Below are 16,440 nucleotides of genomic sequence, written 5' to 3'. Positions count from 1 at the left end.
TAGTCACGTTCGGTCGTCGCACTTAAATTCTTTGTGCATACTTACTTGCTTTTCCCGTCGCGTCGCCTCTTCTCGGTAGTCCTATTGATCTCGGCGCGCGAGGGTCGTGTGTCGTGTCAACGCAAACGGCGGCACTCGCATTTAGCGCGTATGCAGACAAGCTTGTAAATACAAACGTGATTCACCTTTATAATCCAAGTCGCTATAATCTTGATTTGTGTATTTATTTTGTCTCAAGATATATCCTTTAGAATGTTAAACTCTCTTATACGATGATTCTGATTCTTTTCTAACGTTTGTTAAATAAAAAATTGACGAAAAAGTCATTAGATAATAATTATCTCTCAGTGAGACTCAATTTTCTTTCTGATTACGAAAAACATGAGTTATCTGGATAAGAATTAGTATCTGTTATCGATTATTATTGAATAATTATTATCTAACAATCCTTTTCAATTTTTATTGGCAAATATTAAAACGGAATTTGGAGATTATATATGAGTTCTATGTTCTAACAGATAAATAAAACATTTTGAGAGATAAATATGCACACACCTAAATTAAAATATGTGTCATTAACTCGATATACGCTTCAAAACAATTTAGAATTCTTAAAATACAAAATTGTGCAAAATTAATAATGTCTGTGTTTTGTATTATATCGTTTATGCTTTTAAACACATTTTTATAATAAAAGCGCGTAACAATAATGAAACAGAGTCCTGCTTAAAATTATAATAATGAACTTATTATTATAACGGAAAATAATCTCTTATTATATGTACGGTCATTGATGCAAAAACTTGTTTTTATCGAAGCATCGGGAGTTTAACTCGAGATGGAACTTTTATTAAAACTTACAAAGGAAGCGGAGATAAAAGAGACGGGACAGGACAGGTAAAGACCCGAAATAATGGATCATCCTCTGCGTGCGCAGATCGTATCGGGACGAAAAGCGATCTTCTACTTCCGTGCTGACGTCTCTTCCAGTGCATTTTTGTCATCGTGCAGCAGCGTAGATCTCCCATCTTATTACACGGTCCAGTTCAGCCACTTTCGCGAGCGTCCTTTGTTTTTCGGAAAGTGCCTTACGCTCTACGTCCGCGTGTTCAACAGTTGTGAATCTCTCCATTACTTTGCCATTTAAATGATTAATGATTATATCATTACATCGTTTCGTCGACAATACGTGCTGATGTCCATCGAGTAAATACTCATTGACATTTAAACTAACATTCTCGTGCAAATATTATTTTTATATACGTAACGCCGCACGGAATATTCTCATGTAGGTATCTTCCAAAGAAATTATTTATTACCATGCTCTTTAAGACAAATCGAGAAACATTTTACGGTTTAGTGCATCAGCATTAAGTTGTTTTTTACGAGATACAAGATTTATCGCAGGATTATGTCTTCTATATTCACGCAAGGCCCGTATTTTCAGAGTTCACTTTTATCGATAAATGCATTTATTTCCAAGATTCTATAGTAACCTATAGTAAACTATATGCTAAATGCGCGCATTTATGATAAAAGTGAACTAAGAATACAAGCATAGGAGGCTCTCACTCTTTTTAAATTCGGCGAAATGTAATTGCAAGAAGGCTGTTGCGTACAAAATTATCGAAATGTTAATTATCCTCGCTTCATATATGTACACGCAGTTTCATAGAGAATTCCGTAGCAACCGTGGCACAAAAGGGTCAATATTAGGGCCGGTGTACCTGCTTACACCTATACAATGACCTATTGATTATTTCTCAGTCATAGTTGGCTATTCTCTGTCCTAAGGTCCCCTCAGAACAGGTAGGCGCTTGTAATGGTGACTCCGAGCGTATCTAATCTCCTTGCTGACCCCAACGATTTTTCTTTATCACCAAGGCGACTTAACGCCGACACTCGTAGAAAATATTCTTTCGCGCTGCATTGCGACCGCATTTGACACTACGCTTCGAATCATTTTCGAATACTTTGCTGCATTCCGTAAATTATTTCAAGATACATGTCCGATAAAATAACCAATAGCTGAAGTTACTAAAACAGTTTTTTCATAGTCGAAGGTTGAACGGGCCTGTGTCCATAATAACTCGAACGTACTGAACCTGTTTTACAAAGAACCGCACCTGTTATTCCACAATTCCGCAATTTTCGACGTCTGTGTAAGCATCGTCTGATCGTACCGCTGCTCGCGTATGCAAGGCATATCCGGTGTATTTTATATTCTTCACCTGTCGCGAGGACAGATGATTTCTTGAATGAACGCGCGTCCAGATGTCACGTTTGTCATAAAGAAAGAAACATCGACCTTCACGAGCGGTCGGGGCGTTATTACTTTAACGGGAGTTTATTATTGCGCGATTATGTATAGGACTCAGGATGTTCAGTGATCAATTGTTCAAACGTTGCAAGTTTGATGGGTATCTATATCAGCAGAGAAAGAGGATTTTTTTAATTATTTAACAAGTCTCATTACGCGAATTCTGAAGTGTATATACAACAAATATAAACGTGAACGTTGAATATAATGCGTATAATAATCTTACGAGATTACGAATTTATTTATTTCGCCCAAGCCACATTTTTCGTAATTATCTGTCTGGTAATAATGTGACTTTACGCTCGAAGGATTAGCCGTTTCCGCCAACTTTCGCTTTTCGCAGACTTTCGAACTTGAGTAGCTTTGCTCTTTGAAGGGTGAAGATAGGTGAAGCATGTGGAACGTGAAAAAGTGAATCGCTCCGATAGCCAGCCTGACAGTAGGCAGACAACCGGTTCTCCGTCGCGCTATAATCTCGCCTCTTCTCCTTTCAGAAACTTTCCCCGCGAATTTTTCGAAATTTTTTTCCAATCTCAATCGGATTTCACCTCGTATAAGAGTCGTTGGAGCAGTCGGAGTTTTCAATTTTCACCGATGTTAGCTGGAAATCAATAATCGCTTTTTAACCACTTTTTACCCACGCGACTCCGCAGCAGAAGAAAGTGTCGAGGTGTGAAAAAGTACGCGTTATAAAAAAGTATTGTCATTTATCCTGAAATTCACTATTGTGACAGATCAGGTCCGCTGCTCTCATATCGAGTACTCGTTAGTTTTTGTGAAAATTTTTGCCGAGCTCTCGTTGCGATCGAGTGACGGAAAAAGAACCGCGAAGCACACCGATGTGGTCGACGGAGAATTTTATCGCGTCCACAGCGACTCATCGTGCTCGGGATAGCTTTTTAAGCGCGCGTCCGATTCGCGATGCACGGCTTCTCGTCCATCATACGCGGGACGAGAGATGCGAGAGGATTTACGAGACGTAGTCCCCAACGAAGGGATCTCGAGGCCGGCAACGTGTTATTACGTTCGTTTCGGATGCTATCGCGGACTGTTCCGCGTCCGCATATATCCTCCCGCGAGAATCCAATTTCACAAAGACATGGCAGTCTCGTGCGATTTCATCGGTGTGCGCGCTCCACTGTAATCCCTCCGCGAATTGTCAGCCTCGTTAAATCCTCGATGGATGCACGCGCGCGTGTCGTAATGAAATTTGATTACCGCGTTAAATTGGGTGGTGTTTCAACGTAAAATTCTCGGCGAAATCGCGGCACGATTGTAATTTCGCGAACACAACTCGTGCCCCTCTCTCTCTACCTTCTCCCTATCGGTTTTAGCATCCTTCGACAGACTCGAACTTATTGTTGGCTCGCGCGCGCTCTTTGCCAATTTGCCAGTCTTACGCGAAAGGCTTGTCCGGCTTGTCGAACTCGGAACGCGAGCGAGCGACGTATTCTCGTCGGACAGCCGCGGTCAGGAGTCAACGGTTGTTTCGAACCAATTACCGAGGTCCGACGGCCGCGCGTTGTTCGAACGCGAAAATGAGCCTCTCTTTGTGACGTTTTCGTGTTACTATGGGAATAACGTTCGAACTCAGAAATACGTTTACCAAGCCGGTCTGACGGAATCACCGACCGAGAACGCACCGGTTAAGCGGGTTTGAACGCGTCACGTCTACGGATCGACGTACATCTCGCAAGACATCCACGCGAGCACGCGAGTTTGCCGCTAAATCCGGCCATCTTTTACGTGCCAGATCGATTACGCTTTAGCCGTGATTATGATATAAATTTAGACACCAAGTCACGCGTAATTACAGACGTGGAAGATTAACGAGAGTAAAATAATCGTCGCTTTCTCCTCAGTTATTAGTAATTATTGCTATGATGTTTATCGCGCTCGAGTGTCGATTCCACCGTTCGTTCGAAAGAATCTTGCTCGTAACGAGTTACGTCCGGCGCCTAGAAACCGCTCGCTCGTCACACGCGCGCGCACCCAAATGGCGTATTTAAAAAGCGATAACGGCCGGAGCTCGAGCGTGTTATTCTTTCTTTCAGGCTCTTTCGTGTTCTCTATACCGGTCTAGCGCCAAGGCGTAATCGGTGCCGCGGCTGCGCGAGAAACGTCCTGCACGGTTGCAGGTTCGGAAGAGCAAAGCGTGGCCGTAGTAACGACTAATTAGAGCGTGACCGAAGATGCTAAGCGTTACTTTTTTCATGGTTTTAGAAACGCCCCGGCCTTCTCCCAGATAAAATCACGCTTCAAACGAAAGACACGCTCCTTTCGCAGCTACGAAAAAAAAAAAACCCGCGACACGTCTCGCATTATCGCGTATCGTACTATACACCCGTTATTATGAAAATGGCCCGAGTGACGTGTGCCTTTTGCTGCCGAGGCGATTAATTTTTTTTTTTTCAAGAATATCGCTAAATAATTTAACAGAGGGTGTTATACGCTTACCCTGGCCGCGCGGATCTTTTCTGGTAACGGTAAAATTTTATGGGTACCTACCTTATGCAGGACAATGGAAAGCACACATTATTATCTCGATGCCTTCATACATTCTTCCCTCGCGAACCAGCCTCATAATTACCGACGTGCGTGTGCGCGATCATATTCTAGAAAATGATAAACTTGTAGCAAATTGATGTAAACAGTGGCGGTCTCCGTCGCACGTACTTTTCTTTGTTTAATTCTTCCTCACAGACGCTTTCGATCATCTCTTGTTCAGAATTCTTTCAACTTTTGCAAAGTGCTAGGTGAGGCCGTTTTTTCTCGTTTCACGTGGCCGTACGAACCTTTCCTTTAATGTCAGGTGGATCAGGCAGTTACGGGGAAGTGGTCAGTCCTGTCGACTTCCTTTTTCGGACGTGACAACTTTGAGATTCGGCGTGAGTCATTCAGCCGTTTCTTCGTGACTGCTTACACGCAGTTTACGTCTATTTCCAGTACCATTTCACTCTGTTGAATTCAAGCTGATTATACAAGGCCAGATTGAAGCTTTTTAATTAATCTAAGAAAATCACAACTAATTATTATATTTATTTGACATATATAGATACATTTTATGGTATTTTTAATAACGCATAATTATAACATTATAAACATTTCTTCAACATTCGCATCATTATTTGACGAAGGAGGAAGTCTTATTCGTGTCGCGGCTCGGAGTCACGCAGCCTTAAATCCGCCATTGCGCCTCTTTGTTTCCGCGAGGATGCCTGAGGAATCTTAATCGTGCCGTGTCACGGAGCCTTTCCCAGAAGATAATTCGGCATGTGTACGATTTTCTTAGTCGCGAAGGCATACGCGGCGACGTATATCGCGCTAATCTCCCGTAATTACGCACACGTGCGCAATGCACCATAATAATTACTATATATAATAACACGAGTAAATTTCCGCGGTTATAGAACGTCTCGCGTAGCAAATAGGGGATTATAGGAAACGTTCGAACGAATTAATATATTACGGGAGTAGCAGATGGGAAACGCAGCTGTTGGATTTTGTATATGTTTTCGATAATCATGTCGGCGGGATGAATTCGAATTAAATTTGCAATCAGAGTTCTTTCTATATAATATATATTTTTTTAAATAAGATAATAACACACACATGTATCGTTATCGCGCGTTTTCAACGCTTGATCGGACGACGAGACAAACGTCTCGCAAAACGTTTCGCAAGTGCGGAGAATCACTTTTGATTCCTGGCACTGTTCCGCCCGGTGCTTTCAACTCGTGTATGCGTGTAATACACTGTCGTTTTAACAGCGTTTTCGCGTCGACGGGAATGGGGAATGGCGTTATCGGGTATAGGTGCGAGAAAAGCCGAGGAATGCTGCGGATGAAATCGCCGCGCGTTTACGAACGCGACGGGTTTTTCACGATCGCGGCTTGGCTGCGTTCGTTTTATTGTCGTGGACTCTCTCGCGCATACACGCGCATACACGCATATACACCCGCGAATAATCTGCGTAATAAATGCAGCGCCACGCCGAGTCGCTGGATATGGGCGTATGCATTTCTTCGTTCTCCGTTCCGTCTTTCTCTGCCCCGGGCCGCGTCCTCGCCCGATACACCCGGTGGTCAGAGTGCGTGGCTTTCGGTTCGCTTTCCTACGCACGATCCTCCTCCGCCGTGCCTTCGCGAAACTCGCGATATACTCGTCTTGCATACGCGACGAGCGTACGCGTATAAACATCGACCGAACCTGAGTTCGTGAATTGCGAAACTCCGGCGACGCGCGTGAAAAGATTACCTCGCACGCTCGTTCGAATAAACGTAAATGTTTCCGCAAGTAAGTATCCCGCACTCCGTTCGAACGTTATTCTTTTTGCGCAACGCGATCGCGTAGGTTGTGTAGAATGTGTATCTCGTGAATAAATCTACGTTTCATTTCCCATTTTTTTTAGGATACGCGCATTTAGGAGCGCACATACGAGACGTTATACACGGCCTTTCACGCGATTTTTTTTTGCACATCTGTCGCACCGTACAATCGCGACAATTGTATCTCAAGAATACAATTTTGGATGCGCTATGTGTATGATTGTACGCAAATCAAATTATTGACGCGATTTAATGGTGCGAGCTCTCTTAAGTGTACAAATTCACGAACGTGGGCGTTTAATTACGGACGATCCGTGTGTTGCCTGTTTAGTTTATTGTATGCATACACCGCACGGAACGTACTTGTTAGAACTCAAAGCCGCGCGCGGTCTCTATTTAATATTGTAAATCTGCGGTTCTGCTGCGCGATTGAATAATTATAGAATTTAGGTGTCTACATTGCGATTGAATGATGTTATAATAGTATGTGCTTTTGATGTGGTCAACGGTTTATAATACTTTTAATAATAGCTCAAAACGGATTATGTTTATTGATTCGATATACATCATTTTTTCAAAAGTTTTAATTTGAGACCTAATTACGAAGATAGTTAAAAAATATAGTTTAACAAAAATATATCTCTTAAATTCAGAGAATATTTTATATTAATCTATATGGTCTTCTTTTTGCAAAATTTTTCTGTTGCTTTTGTATCTGCACACATGTTTCATCGTTATTATTATTATTACTGATATTATTATTATTTTTAATTTTATTCTAATTATATCAAGAGAGACTTGCCGAGATCATTGCTGATATGATGGTTCACCTCTTGAGGGGCTAATATTTTACCTGTTTAAAACATTTTTTATATCCCGCACTCGATAAAATTGTTTTATTATAGTGTCAAAGCCCAAAATTTATTTCACAGTAATTGTTCAATCAGTTCATTTTATTTATTTTACACGAATTTTTAGAAAGACAATTTGACTTGTTTGCGTACTATAATAGTTAAAGCATATACATAATATATTTTCATACATATTAATTCCACATACATTATTTTTTCTCCGATACGAAATGGCTGAAGGGCTCAGGTATAATAGGGAAGTTAAATCGATTTCGTACAATCCATCTCCGAGCAGTTTACCGAGGGAGAATTAAAACGGCAATTCTTGTCGCAGGTAGCCGAAGCACGGCCGTGATTTCCGCGCGCGCAAATCCTATTAGGCGTAGCTGCAGGATGCAATCGCGAAAATACCGTTAAAGCCGTACGAGTTGCATCTCGCCGGGGATACGAGATACGCGTGATTTAGCGAATCGAATCGGCGCGCCCGTTAACTCGCGCGTGATTATGTTCCCTTAAAATGGCGTGTCTCGCGGCTTCCCAGGCTCTCGATCAGGCCTACCGTCGTTTAAATTTGTCACGAGAAGTCCGCGACGGAGTCGACGGGAGGTGCAAAAATGTATCTTACATCCCCGCAACCGTCATTGGTCTGAACACGTTCGTTCGAACTTGTCGCGCACTTTATAAATGGAAAAAGAACAATGTCGCATCTCGGATTTCTTCCAGAGCTGATTTCCAGGAAACTGGAATTCTCAACGGGATCACATTTCATATACGACTATATAACGAAAAACCGACGCGATATAACGGGACATTGTTATAACGGTGATCTGCGAGCAATTAACTTTTTAGTAAATTGTTTGCATGACTCCACGCGCATTTAGCTCGCTGACTTTTAACCGCGGCGCGCGCCGTATCCGTGAAACACACACGGCGATCAGGCGCGGCGTGTTACGGCAATATGTTTTCGATTGCGCAATATTCATAACAGGTGTAAGATGATGCGCCTCTTTGTTTATTTGGGAACGTTGCATCATCGAGGTCGAAGGCGCACAACCGTGCGCGGCAATCGCCGTCTGGCGTCTGGCGTTGAGAATGAATGACAGCGCTTTCGCGTTCGCATATTCCTATCTCCACTTACAAAACAAAGGATCGGGATTCGACCGGCGCGACGCGGCGCGGCGTAGAGCGCGGCGGTGTCGCATTTCCTGCACTCCAATTCCCCGGTATGCGGTTAGGGCCTTGGCACATAGAAAAACTTAAGCAGTAAAACTCAAGCAGTAAGCAAATCAGCCAATCACAGTCAAGAACTTAAGGCACGGCCCTAAGCGGTAGCGAATCCATACCGTTAATTTCTTACCGCTTAAGTTTAACTGCTTAAGTTTTTCTATGTGCCAAGGCCCTTATGCTGCGTTCCCACTATACGCGTCGCGCGTCGCGTCACGACGCCGCGTCGTGAGTTATCCAATCAAAACGTTTCATTTTACGACGTCATTTCCGACAAGATTTTGCGTCGGAAATGACGTCATAAAATAAAACGTTTTGATTGGATAACACACGACGCGGCGTCGTGACGCGACGCGCGACGCGTATAGTGGGAACGCAACATTATCGCGTATACGAGAGATCATTGTGCACTTAGGCTCTCCTCCGTGCGCCGGCCGGTTTCGCGTGTGCACGTGAGCGAATATGTATATTCATGCATGAAACGTACCTGACTTACGGTTAAAACTTACGGTTAAAATAACATCATGTCGACCGACGAATTGATTAAACGCGAAGTTAAAATCACAAGTTAGATCAAGTTAAATGAAATCGTATATCTTAGGCTGCTACCCGACGAAAAGTAATTGGCTTAAATTAAATTGCGCGAAATTTAATTATTTGAATATTATTTAAGTAAGTTGTTGGCGTACGGGATACGCACCCCGCGAAAACTCAGAGAAGATTGAACGTCAATTATTTCCGCAATGAGTTTATCGGACGAGCTAATTATCCGCCGCGATACGAAACTTCCAGAGCAGTTCGGAAACTTCGTTGGGAAATTCAATAAATTTCTCATCAGATAGTCCGTTCCTCGGCAAACTTATCCAAATTCATTTATGTATCCCTATACTTAATTAATTCACTACTTCACGTCACTATCAAAAATTAGATCGAAACTATGTAACGGTGTTGAAAAATAATGAACGACCAAGAACTGCAAAATGAAAGAGAACTTGAAATTAAAGAGTGCGTTTGATTATCAAATAATAATAAATGCCATAAAAACGGACGAGTAAAGTACACATATTTGGAGAAAAGTTAATTTAATAAAACAAGATTATTGTCGCAAAATTAATTAAACCGTAACTAAGAATTATTACAGGTGCTAAATGATTCCACGAACTTTCTTTCTCCGCGGCGCAAAATCATCTCTGCGGATGCAGAAGATAAAAAAAAAAACAACAACAATAACACGATGCAGTTTCCTAGGATAAAACATTGCGCATCTTAAAATCTTAACTGTATTATAATCATGTTGTTCCGTTTTATCCTGGCGAGAGATGTATAAATAACGCGTCGCCGATTCGCGAAAATAAATGCCAGGAAGTAGCGTTGCTTCGACAAAGCGCGCATATACTGACGTTTCTAGTCTGTTCTGCCTGCCAACTGTTAGTTTATAACGGACCCGTCGACCCGTTACCGTTAATACTTCGTTATCCCGCCATATAGTCATTCAGCGGACGATTTCGCGAGGGGTAATCCTCCATGGATCTCTCTCGCCTGTGTTGTCCCGGCGACCGCTGTCGTTACCGGATCCAGCACTTGCCATTCACGGTGCGTAACATTGACGACGACGAGGACGACGTGTGTGCCCGATAACGCTGGCGGTCCGGTGCGCAGCTACACTCGTCTAACCGGTTACGCGGCACGCTGCACCCGACGGAAAAATTGATAATCGCTTATGCAACGGTCACCACCGATTTACCGTGCGTTTCGGCACGTTGAAACCTTGAAAACGCGCGCGACCGCAACCAGTATCGATCGTTTTATCATAAGTAATCGTCGCTCGATTATCTTCCCCTGAAGAGAAAGATTTGAAAAGTTTCGAATTTCTCTCACGTTACTGACAGTTATGCGATCGAGTCCGCGATCAGTTGCTTGTTGTAGTTATTGTCTCAATACGTATCTGTAACATCGCGTAATGATTTTATATAATTCTGTAACTTAGAGTCTTGTTGTTAGAGGTAAAGAATTATATCTCCATTATTATAAATTTAGAAAAAGCAAGGCTTGAATGGGGAAATGATGTATTTTTTAGATATAAAATAAAAGTAGCAACTTGATTTATTGAGTTTTGAATAAAGTAATTTAACTGACGTGTTTAATAGTACAACTGCCAATAACCCGCTGTACCCGACCAAAATTTAGACTGAACATTTTCAATACGACTTTTTCTAAATATTGTATCTTAGGAACTAGCGATAATAGATAAGATCTTTTACCATTATACAATTCAAACTTCTGGTACATCGTATGAAAGTATATTAACTCTAATTTTGACAAAAACTGGAGATATACGATTCTTCATCTCTAAGGTACAGATATGTGCTTTTTACTTTTTGCTCCCTTTTGAAATATTTTTTTATAACACTGTTTATACGCAACTGCCGAGAGCGAGGAACTGTCGTTTATGCACTTGCGTCGCGGTGCATCTCGCACGGTCGCCTCTCGGCTTGGTTGCTATCCTGATACCGTGGCTGCAGCCGCAGCTGCGCCGACGTGTCGTCGCAACCGACACTGTGAGAAAGAGAACGAACGGCGAGACGGGACAGATCGAGAGGCGTTCGCCTTTAAGAGTATTTACATAAATCCCGACAAGTCTGACGCGCTCGAAACGGTGTTTCTCGAGAACCGCACGATTCTCGCGCGCGCACCCTTCATCACGCTGAACTCGTATCCTTCACACGCAGCCGAATTTCGATTCGCGATCGGTCCTGTCGAAATGTTTGCTCAACGCGTCGACGTTTCTCCCTTTACGTCACGGCGATGATCAGCGACGAGACAGGAAGAATTGCTCCGCCGCGAAATAAAAACAGTCAGCCTTTCACCGTGATACGCGATGCAAACGCGTTGTGAATTTTATTTGTCCGAGATCTCCCAGAGGTCCCCTAATTCTCTCGCAAGAAAACCGAAGGTAACTTAATTGGATACAGCGTACATTGCTATTTATTGCAGTTAAAGGCGCCTGGCGCGAAGTCGGTCGCGCTAATTTTTCTCGCGACATCGGGATGCAATGTCTAGCTGACTTAATATCACCGATCGATTTTTTTTTCCGTTGAGGGATGCTCGAATATTAAAATTGATCAGAACGCGTTCGTTTCTTCAAAGACGAGATTTCGAGAAGATGGCGAACGCATGTCTCGACCGGTCGGCGTGGCGGAACGTGACTCTCGAGGGAACTTTCGAACGCGGGGACGCGTCAACCCTCAAAATTTCTCCTCTCGGTCACGTTTCTGAATAAATCGTGCGGTCGCGCATCTTTCTTTCTCGACGACCCTCCACGTCCGGCTCTCTCGCTCCGGTTTCACGCTCTTCCGTATTCATGTACCTCCCTCGTTCGTTTCTCTCTTTCTTTATGTATCTTATCCGCCTGCGCTACACGCTGTGCATCCGGCAATCGTCAAACAATACCAGACCGACGCATATATTGCATCGAAATAATACCACGGCACGAATATATACTGGGTGAGTCTGATAAAAAGTTTACCATATTTTTTTTTATTGAAAATGGTTAAAGATAGAGGAAGACATCTATTATCAAAATTTTAGGATAAGTGTAGGAGTATCTATACATACTTTGGTAACTTTGAATGTCTGCTTTTCACATAAATAAACAATTTTTTATAGAAATAGAAAAAGGTACTTTTTAGTCAGTGAATATTATATGGAGAAGTAAAAACCACAGTGGTGTAAGTCAAAATTTCTAAAATATTTTCTCGTGTGCACAGATGGAATTTATATATTATACAGATTGCATCTATGTACACGAGAAAATATTTTTAAAAAATTTGACTTACACCACTGGTTTTTACTCCTCCGTATATAGAAAATGAACTGACGGTACAAGCGGGAAAGGGATGATTTTACACATATGAATTCTACACATTTTTTATACAGGGCTTCGTTTTCCAGAAGAATAACTTTGAATATTTGTCAGATGCGCGTGCATTTATAACACGCTTGTTCCAGTTCTGGAACGTTACATATATGTGGTGCGTGTGTGTGTGTGTGTGCGTGTTCAGAGAAACAAAGAATATATATATTCTTTGTTGAATGTTTTATGCTGTCCTCGAGACGTTCTATGAAAGATATTGCGAGAGAAAATGTTCGAAATAGAAGAGTATCCGCCCACCGTTCCAGACGATCTAAAAAAAAAAAAACTGCGCAAATTCTTTGATCGGTTGAAATCCATGTGCATCAATCTAGAATATCATTGTTTTTAGCATATTGTTTTTGTACGTTTTTAGCACATCGTTTATAAATCTCTCATACGTGTCAAAAGTGTATTTATACCACACAGAGAGAAAGATTTATTTGACGCACACGTCAGGCGCATATTTATCACGGGTTGTCAAATGAAACGCGGTGCAGCCGGGCAGGGAACGATTTCTCGTAAAAAATCAAGAAAAAAAGGACAGAATACGCGACTTGATTGTAGTATATACTTTTTGAATAGGAAAGTAATGTAATTCCGTTTGACCGTGAATTAACATTCGCGTGCGCCATTTGGCGGTGAAAGACGTTACGCGTAACCTTAGAATTCATTTGCGTATACTCGTTACGATGCCTACTTGTCTTTCAGAACTAATCTTTAAGATACAAGATATACGGTATAGACTCGATTATAGAAGCTAGAACTTCGATCTCAGCTATAATTATTACCGATCTTCCGAGTCATTAACCTTCCGATACCTTTTCGCTCAAGAGACTCAAGACGATTAGGCGCCCGCAATTACACCGGATCATTAATACCTGTCGCGAATCTCCGTGTGCCGGTCAATCGCTCCCGCTCTCGCGCGCCCGATTCGCGACGCGTGTACGCACGTGTGTGTGTGTGTGCCACGCGCGAACACCCGTCCGGGATACAGTGTTATTCGGCGCGAGAGTACGGCCGGCCCGTTCGCGTCGGGTCCGCGGCAGTCGCACGCTGCTCCGCCGGGCACGAACACGACACGACGACCATCTTCAAGGCTCCCTCGCTCGCCGCACGTAAACGTGGCCAGCCGCGGCGGGCGAAGACCCATCGCTTTCCGGTGCGCGCAGTGAAGCGGTACCACGCGCGCGTAGCGGCACGTCGTCGTCGGTTGACGACGGTTCGTCGTTCGCCACGAGCCGGCACGACGCGGCACAAGACGGCGAATCTTCCTGGACGCGACCCCGGCGGTGGAAATCGCTTCCGGATCATCTCGTGGAGTCATCGAGAAGGCTCGAACCTCATCGGGACGCCAAGAGCCCCTTTTCTTCGGGCAGGGGGAAGGTTTGGGGTAGGCCCAGCGATCGGTCTTGCTCTTATCCTTTCCCGAAGGAAGGTGCGACAGTGAAATATCTGTAAACACTCGTTTAATATGATTCTTGCAATCTTGCGGTTAAAATCCATCGTGTTCTCGCCGTTCGGCTTGTCGTGTCTTGCCAGTAACTGTTAAGGGATCGGACTGGAAGAGCGCGGACTGAAAACCGGGAACACGAGCCACTTGGAAGGTAACATGCACATTCCCACTTGCGCGACTGCGCTTCGACGAGTCGCGACGACGCGACGCGACGCGAACGAATCGAATGACAATGAATTACGGATGATCGCAACATTGTCCGTCGCGTAACTAACGCGGAAACATCAATCGGAGGACAAGTACGACCCGGAAATTACGCACGAAGGGTAATTAAGATTAGCTTTCGTCGTTTACAGCGAACTAATGCAAACATGCTACATAGACGCCTAAGTGGACTATTCGAGCTGGTCATCTTTTCGAGAAACGACCCGAAAAAACGTTAAAACTAAACAGATAAAAACAAAAAAATTTGATCCGCTAGTGCAAAACAAGATCTTTAAAAGTCAGTTTGCTGATGAATGTACCACAGCAGGTGGATTAGTCGTCCACCAAATGATGTAGATGCGGATGACTCGTCCGCGTCAATCGGAATCTTATTATTTTTCTGTGTCATTCTCTGTTTCTCGGACTCTTCTCCAGGTATCTTCGCTGACGTCCGTATAGATTACAACTTGGAGCGTACGACGTAAACTCCGTTATCGGTGATGACGACTCGATTCGGCATGTTTCTCCACTCTCCGGCGAGAGATATCCGCCGAATATACGCAGATCGGTTTCCCCTCGCCGAGGCGAGTCCTCGACGCTCCGAGACTCCTGTTCCCCGCGTCGTGGATGATTGTGTGATTCGACGTGTGTCGCGTCCGACGTGACCGCATTGCGGTGTGTATGGTACGTCCGCGTATCGATTAGACGGCAAAGTTTGCGCGACGAGCAAACTCGTCAAGTGACCGCGAGCGGCGAAGCCGGAAGATCGAAGGTATATCGAAACTTTTCCGAGCGGCCATAAGTAAGGACAGGGCCCGATACTGCTCGTCGCGTGGGACGGAAAGGTAAAAAAGAAAAGACGGACGAAGCGGAGAAACTGACGGATCGAAGAGGCAAGGTATCTGCCAAGTTTCACGTGGTAGATTGGCAAATCTTCAAGGTGACAGATATCCTCTTTTGCACAACGAATTTCGGCAAGAATGTTGACCGGATATTAATCTCCGGAGCAACGCGAGGTCAGCATTGACTTTACTCAACGTCACATTAAATTGAAGATTACTATTATTTTATTCCGATTTTACCTCGGAATAATGAAATTATATTCGTCGTCGATGCCGAAATGTTGGGATGATGGATGGACCTGATGTCTGTGAAAATCGAGTTTGAGCCTCCTTATTTAAGATACCATTAGACAAACGAAATCAGAGAGAAACGGCAAAAATTATCTTCGGCTGCTCGTTTAAGAAGGACAAATCTCCGCGTGTGTCTCGAGGACATGCGAGCTCGCGCGATAATCACCTGCGATTACAGTCTTAACCGTAGCCTCTCGCGAGGGACAACAAATCGCTAAAACGGAGTTAAGTAATCTTCTCGGCGCGGCGCGGCACATTGTTCGTCGCGGCGAACGCGCGACGTGAAAAATAACGGGTGTCCCGGGTGCGCGGGTGGACGACACGATTGTGTGCCACGCGGGAAAAGAGACGCGAGGCGGTCGGTGCGTGAGCGAAATAAAGAGCCGCGCGTGACTTCACGCTCCGGACACGCTGCCGGGTAAGAGGGCAACGGCGAAGAAGAGAAGCCGGCGGCCGCGGAAACGGACCGTTTCGAAATTCGATTGTTTCGTGGCTCGTTAAAGCAGCCGTCGTGGAACCTTGAGCGGCCGTAGAGTGTATATTTCGCGAGGTTTTCCTCGAACGCTGCAATTCCCTTCATAACGACGGGAAAACTACGCGCGAGACGAGGAGGATACGCCGCGGGAGAGAGAAGTGAGAGAGAGAGAAGCCTTTGTTCAGTGACCTCTTGGATCGAAACATTCGAAAAGGAACGAGGATTATATATGTATAATTAACGTACTGTTATCCAAGGACGAATCTATCATCTGGATACTGGATTCCAGATCGTATTCGAGAACACGTCGAGAAGAGTTTGCGATAATCGCATTCACCTCGGCCAAGTGTGAGGAAAGAAGGCCAATTCCCCGCGCGTAAACAATCCTGAATCCGGGAAGGAGCAGCGAGATTAATTAACGATATCTTTTATTCCAAGGCTGAATTGTTATTTGAAATTAATTGAGCGATCAGGGCTATTTCACATAACGATTGTACAATCGGCGGGTGGAGGAAAGGAGAAGGACGAACTCGGTTCGA

The 16,440-nt window shown here is 43.9% G+C and overlaps 1 protein-coding gene and 1 long non-coding RNA gene across 5 annotated transcripts in view; one reads left to right on the top strand and one right to left on the bottom strand.

The window, feature by feature from the left end:
- Positions 1-16,440, top strand: part of Bdg (sodium-dependent transporter bedraggled) — a 60,077-nt gene that overhangs the window by 24,375 nt on the left and 19,262 nt on the right. The gene's annotated exons all lie outside the window — the stretch shown is intronic.
- Positions 470-7,165, bottom strand: LOC143895254 (uncharacterized). The gene is made up of 3 exons (XR_013256259.1): positions 4,997-7,165; positions 4,829-4,935; positions 470-2,921 (listed from the first exon to the last, which is right to left on the bottom strand). It is a non-coding gene; the product is annotated as an uncharacterized LOC143895254 (long non-coding RNA).

This window comes from Temnothorax americanus, unplaced genomic scaffold (genome assembly GCF_048541705.1).
Source record: "Temnothorax americanus isolate GAGA-0224 unplaced genomic scaffold, ASM4854170v1 Scaffold1, whole genome shotgun sequence".
NCBI lineage: Eukaryota > Metazoa > Arthropoda > Insecta > Hymenoptera > Formicidae > Temnothorax > Temnothorax americanus.
Note: the sequence above shows the minus strand (reverse complement) of the source record. Positions and strands in the feature narration are given on the sequence as shown.